General features: G+C 44.2%; 1 protein-coding gene across 2 annotated transcripts in view; it reads right to left on the bottom strand.

Moving 5' to 3' along the window:
- Nucleotides 1-1,210: 1,210 nt before the first annotated feature.
- The window catches only part of YIPF1 (Yip1 domain family member 1), a 41,782-nt gene continuing 33,339 nt past the window's right edge, over nucleotides 1,211-9,653 (bottom strand). For both annotated transcript variants that reach the window (XM_047726580.1, XM_047726579.1), the window contains one exon: nucleotides 1,211-1,729. The gene's annotated coding sequence lies outside the window, so the exon portion shown is untranslated. The remainder of the gene's footprint in view (nucleotides 1,730-9,653) is intronic.

The following is a 9,653-nucleotide window of genomic DNA, read 5'->3' as shown; positions in this document are numbered from 1 at the left end:
CTCGATCCCAGGACTCTGAGATCATGACCTGAGCCGAAGGCAGCGGCCTAACCCACTGAGCCACCCAGGCGCCCGGTATCCTTCTATTCTTTAGTGGAGAAAAATCCTGCCACTTTTGGTGAGACACAGGAAGGGGAGGTTGTAGATGGCAGGTACCGGCCGCTCACAGGGTCCACATACGTAAGAATCACTGCCTTGGGCAGCAGGAGTCAGGTGTTAATGAAAGAACACCAGGGTACCAGCTCAGAGAAGGTCTGGAAGGTAGAGACACCAAGATCTCCAAAGAGTCCCTGAAGACAGAATAAACACTGAGCTGGTGGGGGGTGAGGGGGAGGAGGGCAGAACAGCTGCTTTCAAACATCTGAAGTCAACAAAGGGAAGAAAGCTCAGACTAGATCTGAGAGGCCCAGGGGAAGAGCTCAGACCAAGTGGCAAAAGCTGCAGAGATGTGTGCACAAGGACTTGTTCCCGGAGGAGACAGCGACCTTGAAGAGGCTGAGGCCGGCAACCCCCCAGCCACGATCGTGTGTCCGCAGGATCCCTGGGATCAGGGACCTGGTCTGTTCTGTTCACTGCTCCAGCCCCATCACCTAGAATGCTGACCAGCACATATGAGCACTACCTGCATTTGTGAAGTAAATTCATGGAGGGGAGGGTACCCTGTGTTTGATGGGAGGTTTGCCAACTTGACCTTAAGCTCACGGTGGCCTGAATTTGTGTGCTTCTTCCTTTTTCGGTGTTACCAGCCTTTTAAGTCCACGTGTGTCTTTGTAGCTGTCTCAGAAATACACTGGAAATTCCTGGCCTGAAGAGGACAACAGAAACAGTAGGGGATCAGCAATCCTGACCAGCAGAAGCCCAGCCTCCCAGATGGCACACATTCTGAATAAAAAAATAAAACAAAGTAACTAAGTTGTCACTGGTTTCTCCCTTTAATGCACTATATCCAGGAGTCATGCCACCGTGAAGAAGAGCTCAAAGTGCCCTAAAAATTTTTTTCTAAAATCTCTGTGTCAAAATATGTTATAAGGGAGCAAGTTCTTTCAACCCTCTGTTCCATACTTACAGGAGGAAAAATTCTGATGTCCACTTTAATCCCCACATCCCAACAGCTATCTTATTAAATAAATCCAGATTTACTACAGCTTCCAGCATGCTAAAGATAAAACATCAAGGAAGAACTTGAGGTCAAAGTCATGAAATGCAGACAGACATTCTATGAGGTATTTATTTTGCAACAATCAGGTTTGGTTGCCCAGTGTCAAGTCACCACAGACAAACTGTTCAGGCTCCCAATGAATCCAAACCAAAGTTCATACAGTTCGGTCAGTTTACGATGGCAAGCACTGGAGAGAAGAGGATCACCTTAGAGGATCATCTGTATACAATTCCGAAGAAAGTCATCAGACGTTAGGATGGATCCATTTCACATGTTAAGGGCGTCCCAGGACAGCGAGAGGCAGATGGCAGGCACACCTACCATGTTCCCTTGTATTTTGTCCTAAATCGGTGCATAGTTACAACAATAACTGACAGGTGAGAAAGAAGAGCCGAAAGACACATGGACTGAACATTTAGTTACTGTTTGTTAAATTGGGTGATGAGACTTCAGCCTGGCACCTTACAGCTGCCGGAGGGTGGGCCATGCCATCAGTTTTCCCACTGGCTTGCTTCCCTGCAGTAGATGCCATGTCCCAAAGAACCACACTTCAAAAAACAGAAAAGAGAACTGAAAAACAAAAAGAGTCACTTTTAAGAAAAAGACTCCCCCATTGGATATTACAATGGACTATTACGCAGCCATCAGAAAGGATGAATACCCACCATTTGCATCAATATGGATGGGACTGGAGGGGATTATGCTGAGTGAAATAAGCCCAACACAGGAAGACAATTATCATATGGTTTCACTTACTTGTGGAACATAAGGAATAACATGGAGGACATCAGGAGAAGGAAGGGGAAAATGAAGAGGGGTAAATCAGAGAGGGGGACAAACCACAAGAGACTATGGACTCCGGGAATCAAACTGAGGGTTTGGGGGATGTGGGGGATGGGTGAACCCGGTGATGGGTATTAAGGAAGGCACGGACTGCATGGAGAACTGGGTGTTATATGCAAACAATGAATCATGGAACACTACACCAAAAACTAATAATGTACTGTATGGTGACTAACATAACATTAAAAAAATTATAATAATAAAGAAAGAAAAAAACACCCCCCCGCCCATATTTAGAAAGGACCTAATCTGTAGGGAAGGGTACTTGTTTATGTTCAGAGGTATAGCTTCAATACCAGACAGCCTGGAGCCCTGAATCACCAACTCCAAGAAGACTTATTATGGGAGGGGAGAGGACATTTTAAAAAGTTTTCCTCTATTACTTTGGAAAACCAGTGATTTTCCTTTGCCAGATCCCATAGCTACCTTCCCCCATCCTTCTTTGTCTCCCTTCCTTGTAACAGCTGTGTTAGGTGCTAGAGGAGGAATAAAGTAAATATGGAGGGACATGAAAAGATTTGAAAACTGGAGAGCTGTTTGTGGTTGCTGAAGCACGAGGTTGTGCAGGGGACAATGGCAGGATATGAGGTAGGACAAACAGATTAGGGATTGATCCTACAGGGAGTGTAGATTTTGTCTTTTAGACGATCAGAGGCCAAAAAAAAAAAAGAAGAAGAAGAAAAGAAAGTTCTTAAGTGACGCAGTTTTATAATTTTTTGAAAAGTGCTTTGGCTATGCATAGGATGGATTGGAAGAAGGAAAAGAAAAGAGATAGAGAAACCCACCAAGTTATTATCATAGTCGAAATGTGAGCTGATTGGGTCCTGAACACCAGGAACATCAGGCAGAGTACTAATAGGACAGACCTGAGAAACATTTCAGGGGTAGAATAGACAAGTTGTACGGATAGGTAAGATATGGAAGGTTAGAAGGGGGATTCTACATTGATGATGAGGTTTCTAGGGTGACCAGGTGGATTTCTTAATTATTCCAACAAATAGTGATTAAGGACTCATGTGTCAGATGGGTTGGGCACTGGAATACCATGATGAATAAAGCACCATGGTCCCAACTCTCAAGAAAGTTACACAGTCTGGCAGTGGAAACTACCAGGTAAACATATACATAACATATTACTTATGTAATTGTAATTGTGAGGTACTGTGAGACAGTATAATAAAGAACCTAACCTAGTCTAAAGTCAGGGGCAATGTGGATGGTTGTGCCATTCACGGAGACAGGAAAATATAAGGAGGATCTGGTTGCGGGGAAGATGAGTTTAGTCTTGAACGTAATGAATTTGAATCATCTGTTGGTATACCTAGCTGGCGATCTGCAATAGATGAAAATTTGGGAAGAGGTGCTAGATATAGTTAAATCCAGGGTGGGGATTAAGAAATGTGGCAGAGAGGCTGTTTCCTAATAAGTGGCCTCCAACCTAAGAGAATGTGCCAGGCCTCCTACTACCCTTGGGAGTAGGATCACAACTAGGAAGGTGGGCCTAAGGCAGGGGTATCAGCCTCAATGTCCCGGCTCTAGAAAAGGGAAATGTTGTCAACAATATATCTGTGAAAAGTGGTTGGAGAAGCATGAATGCTGCAGTTTGCTGGACTGTAAGAACAGTCCTTCCTTGCCTTCTGGTAAACATTAGCTCGGGCTTCTGAAATGCTAAATAAAGGTAGAGACAAACGAGCCCACAGGGCAGGCACTGAAGATTTTATTTTCATAAACATGCTCTTTTTCTCTCATCTCTCTAGCTGTCTGTTCTAAATTAATGTCAAGACCAGAGGAGGGATTAAAGACAGAAAATTTCCCTTGCCCGGCTGCCAACCTTTAGTAGGTAGCCTGACAGAGGCTGGGGATTCCTGGGGCTTAGCCCAGAGGGTGGCGAGTAAGATGATACTGTCCTTTGTGCCAGACTTGGTCCCTAATGCCACCATCAGCCAGAGCTCCCCTACCTCTTGCCTACCTACAACCCGATTCCTGGCCACTTCAGGCTCCTCATATTGGGTGGTCCCACTGCGACCCAGGCCAGCCCTGAGCCCCCTTCGTGGCGGCACCCCTGCACCCGAGCCTGATCGGGGGTGTTCAAACCCAAAGTTCCCTAAGTTAGGGTTCTCTTTTTAATTTAGCAGGACCTTCTAGTCTATCTGAAACCTGAGATAGAAAATGGGGTGTAAAATCTGGGAGGGGAAGGTCCAATCTCCACTGTTGACCCCAGTGACCCAGCAAATGGTGGCCAAGGGTAGGCCCTCAATGAACAAACAAGTAAAAAGTGCTCAAGTCACCAGGCAAACGAACTGAGCATGTGTGCATGTGATGGGTCTATGAACTGTCAAGTTCAAAATCAAGCTTTCCCAAAGCCTGTGGGATGCTGCAGCTATATTGGTCAAAAATCTTCACTCTCTAGGGATTCTCAGTCTATGTCCCTGTGAATAAGAAGTGCTCTAACAGAGGAACATACAAAGAGCTGTAGGAGAGCACAGAGGAGTAAGTAATTTAAACTTCCCCAAGGACAGGCTATCTGAAGTGCGTCCTGAAAAATAAATAGCGGGCTTCCAAGTAAACAAGCCAGGAAGGGGAACTCCAGAACTTAAAAACCTTAAAAAAAAAAGCCTTAAAAGGTTTTAAAGCAATGTTTCCAGTAATTAATGGGAGTGCTGTTGCTGTTATTATTGGACCAATGCTAGTGCCTGGACAAAACAATTAGGTACTTATGTGCTAGCCCAATTCTATCACTGCTGGTATTGCTGTAAAGTGAGATTCCCAGTAGGTAAGAAAGGAGATACAGATATAAGATAAAAGCAATTTAGAAAAAACTCTGTAGTGCTAAATAAGAATTCAAAGTATGAGTATGAACCCACATTGCATCTCCTTTAAAAAAGGCATCAAGCACACAACACATCTATTTCCTCACTCTGAACAGTGAAAAGGCCTGTGAACAACCAACCCAATGGCAATGAGTATTGCTAGTGTCCAGGTTGTGACCTGGTATGACTATGTCTCTAATGAACAGAATCAAGACTCCTTCAAGAAATGACTCAGTCTGGATCTGGGACAGGAAATGTTCAAGATGAGCCTGGAAAAGCCTGGAAAATTCTGTTGTAACAGATAATAACACATTTATCAGAGATTCTTAGGGCTATGCCAATAGGACTCGGGCCAATCTGAAGAGCTTCCCATCAGCCAAAGAAGGGACAACTTGAATATTGGTAAGCACAATGCTTGCAATGGACTGAAACTGGTCACTGTTGCTGAGTGCTAGCAAGCTGACTACTGTTTTGAAAGTAGGTGGGGAAAAAAGCAAAAGAATCATTTATCCTGCTTTTCTCCAGGAATTACATCACTGCTGAGCTAAAGAGTAGATAAGAGGAAGTTTTTATGAAAGAAGTATTCTAATTAATAAACAAAGAAGCAAAGATAGAACTGAAATATCACCATTTTGAAAACCCTAATGATTTAACAGATGTAGGCATCACTTAATTACTTTAAATATCAAAAAGCAAGAGATAATTACACATTATGAGTTTATGGGTGAAAGCATTTAACACCACCTATCAAGTAGTCTTGCCAAAACCAACCAACCAACCAACCAACCAACCAATGCTGAATCTGACCAAACCTTTAGATACAACCACCAGTTTACAGAAAACAAAGGCAAAGCAACATGATAAACAACATCATAGAAATACAATCAGCAAAATCCAGATAGTGAAAAACTATAGGATAAATCATTCTTCAACAAATATATGGTAAAGGGAAAGGGGGGAGAATGGAGTGGGAATCTACCATTTAAAAAACACTTAAGAGGGGTGCCTGGGTGGCTCAGTAGGTTAGGCCACTGCCTTCAGCTCAGGTCATGATCTCAGAGTCCTGGGATCGAGCCCCGCATCGGGCTCTCTGCTCAGCAGGGAGCCTGCTTCCTCCTCTCTCTCTGCCTGCCTCTCTGCCTGCTTGTGATCTCTCTCTGTCAGATAAATAAATAAAATCTTAAAAAAAATAAAAATAAAAATAAAAATAAAACACTTAAGAGATACATCAACAAACTGCAAGGTGAAATTCAAACACTGAAGTACATATGATGCTTCAGAGAGATTGGGGAGACACTCCAGACCAAGGCAATAAAGTAGATACCATAATAAAGTGAATCAATGAACTTTTTGGTTTGCCAGGGCATATAAAAGTCATGTTTACACTATACCAGAGTCTACTAAGTGTGCAATAGCATTATGCCTGGAAAATGTACATACTTTTTTCTCTGACATAATTTGTCAGAGTCAGAGTGAGCATGAACAGGGGAGGGGAGCAGGGGGGAAGCAGGCTCTCTGCTGAGCAGGGAGCCCAATGTGGGACTTGATCCCAGGACCCTGGGATCATGACCTGAGCCAAAAGGCAGATGCTTAACTGACTAAGCCACCCAGGCATCCCAAAATGTACATAGTTTAATTAAAAAATACTTTATTGCTAAAAAAAAAATGTTAAGCGTCAAATCAGCTTCCAGCGAGTCATAATCTTTTTACTGGGGGGAAGGTCCTGCCTCAACGTTGACGGCTGCCGACTGATCAGGGTGGTGGGTGCTGAAGGCTGGCTGAGGCAATTTCTGGTAAGACGGCAATGAGGTTTGCCACATGGATTGATTATTTTCACAAACAATTTCTCTGTAGCACGCGACGCTATTTGATAGCATTTTACCCACAGTAGAACTTCTTTCAAAAATGGAGTCAGTCCTCTCAAACCTTGCTGCTACTTTATCAACTAAGCTTCTGTGATAATTGTGAATCCTGTGTTGTCATTTCAACCACCTTCATGGCATCTTCACCAGGAGTAGATTCCATCCTGGGACACCACCTTCTTTGTTCATCTGTAAGAAGCAACTGCTCACCCTCAAGTTTTACCCTGAGAGGGCGGCCGCACAGTCCCACCTTCAGCCTCCACTTCCCGTTCTCTTGCTCCTTCCGCCCCATCTGCAGTCACTTCCTCCCTGACGTCTGACCCCTCAGAGTCGCCTATGAGGACTGGAACCAACTTCTTCCAAACTCCTGCTCATGTTGCTATCCTGACCTCTTCCCATGAATCATGGATGTTCTAGGATGGTGAATCCTTTCCAGAAGGTTTTTATTTCACTTTGCCCAGAGCCACCAGAGGAATCACTATGGCAGTGACAGCCTTATGAACTGAATCTCTTAATCAGAAGGCCGGAATGACTCCGTGATCCATGGGCTGCAGAACAGATGCTGTGTCAGAGGCATTCGAACACTTACCTTGTCCGTCTCCATCAGGGTTCTTGGGTGACCAGATGTATTGTCAGTGAGCAGGAATATTTTGAAAGGAATCTTTTTTTTCCTGGGGATGTCTCAACAGGGGGCTTAAAATACTCAGTAAACCATCTTGTAAACAAGTATGCTGTCATCCAGGCTTTGTTGTTCTGTTTACAGAGCACAGAAAGTATAGATTTAGCAAAATTCTTGAGGGTCCTGGGGTTTTATGAATGGCAAATGGGCACCGGCTTTAACATAAAGTCACGAGCTGCATGAGCCCCTCCCACGCGAGTCAGCCCGGCTCGTGGGAGGGGCTCGCTGAGGCTTTGAGGCCAGGCGCTGACTTCTCTGCCACTGTGGACGTCTCACACGGCATGTTCCCCGACAGAAGGCTGCTCCGTCTACACTGAACACCTGTTGTTCAGTGCATCCACCTTCACGAATGATCCGAGCCGGAACTTCCGGATCACCTGCTGCGGCGTCTACACTGGCACTGGCTGCTTCACCTTGTCCTTATACGTTATGGAGGTGGCTTCTTTCCCTAAACCTCACGAACCCACCTCTGCTGCTTCCAACTTTCCTTCTGCAGCTTCCTCACCTCCCTCAGCCTTCACAGAATGGAGGAGAGCTCGGGCCTTGCTCGGGGTCAGGCTTGCCTTAAGGGAATGTGGTGGCTGGTTTGCTCTTCTATCCAGGCCACTCACACACTCTCCACGTGGGCAATAAGGCTGTTCCACCTTCTTATCATCCGTGTGTCCCCTGGAGCAGCGCTCTCAGTTTCCGGCAGGAACTCGTCCTTCGCTTTTGCAACTTGGCTGTTTGGTGCAAGAGGCCTCGCTTTCAGTCTGTCTTGGCTTTCGACATCCTTCCTCACTAAGCTTAGTCATCTCTAGCTTTTGATTTAAAGTGAGCGATGTGTGACTCTTTTTATTTGAACACTCAGAGATTATTGTTGAGCTATTAATTGGCCCATTTTCATTATTACAATTTTTTAATAGGGAAGCCCGAGGAGAGGGAGAGAGACAGGGGAATGGTTGGTCAGTGGAGCCATCAGAACACACATAACCTTGATGAAGTTTACCATTTTACATATGGGTACAGATTATAGCGCCACAAAATAATTACAACAGTCACACCAAAGACCTGTGATCACAGATCACCGTAAGAAACATATTAATAATGAAACAGTTTAAAATATTGCAAGCATTACCAAAATGTAACACAGAGACACAAAGTGAGCAACTGCTTTTGGGAAAACGGTGCTGATAGACTCAGCTCAACACAGGGCTTCCACAAACCTTCAATTTGTAAAAAAACAAAACAAAACAAAACAAAAAACAAAAAACACACACAGTATCTGTGGAACGCAATAAGCAAAGCTCAATAACACAAGGTACGCCTGTATTAAGAAGATACAATTTTTTTTAGGTGTGACTGTGGTATTACGGCTATGTTTTTAAAAGTTTAAAAGTGTCTTTTATAGATCCAGGATTTAAATATTTATGGATCAAATAATACATGTGCTTAGATATGCTTAAAAATAATAAGGGGTAGGGCATCTGGGTGGCTCAGTGGGTTAAAGCCTCTGCCTTTGGCTCAAGTCATGATCCCAGGGTCCTGGGATCGAGCCCCGAATTGGGCTCTCTGCTCAGCGGGGAGCCTGCTTCCTCCTGTCTCTCTGCCTGCCTCTCTGACTACTTGTGATCTCTCTCTCTGTCAAATAAATGAATGGAATCTTTAAAATAATAACATGGGGTATTAATCTTAGATGTGCTTCAAAATAAGATGGGTGGATGGATGAAATAAAGTTGGCTGTGAGTTGACAACTATGCAAAGTAAGCAATGGGTACATGGACATTCACTATACTATTCACTCTGCTTTTGTCTATGTGTAAAAACTTTGCACTAAATAAGTTTAAGCAAGAATGAAAAGTTACTGTGTTGTGTGCCTGGGTGGCTCAGTTGGTTAAGCATCTGCCTTTGGCTCAGCTCATGATTCCAGGGTCCTGGGATCGAGTCCTGCATTGGGCTCTGTGCTCAGTGGGGAGCCTGCTTCGTTTTCTCCCTCTGCCTCTCCCCTTGCTTGTGCTCTCTCTCTCCCTCTCAAATAAATAAATAAAATCTTTAAAAAAAAAAAGTTACTGTGCTGACCCACTCTCCAACCCAGGTTCTTCCGATTGACTTCAAAGAGAACCAGGAAGAAAACTGATGGGAGAAACAGCACAGGCACTGAAACTGGGCTCTCTGGGCAGGGACATCTCAGATGTGGTGTGGACAAGAAGGGGCTGGTGGAAAACAGCTTTAGTCATGGTGGAAAGTCATACAGTCTGGAAGCTTTGTTAAAGAGGATTATAGCATTGAGTTAAAACTGATTTCAGAATAAAAGAATTGAT

The sequence above is a fragment of the Lutra lutra genome, chromosome 4 (genome assembly GCF_902655055.1).
Source record: "Lutra lutra chromosome 4, mLutLut1.2, whole genome shotgun sequence".
Taxonomy (NCBI): Eukaryota; Metazoa; Chordata; class Mammalia; order Carnivora; family Mustelidae; genus Lutra; species Lutra lutra.
The sequence above is the reverse complement of the archived record's forward strand: the minus strand, read 5'-3'. Positions and strand labels throughout refer to the sequence as shown.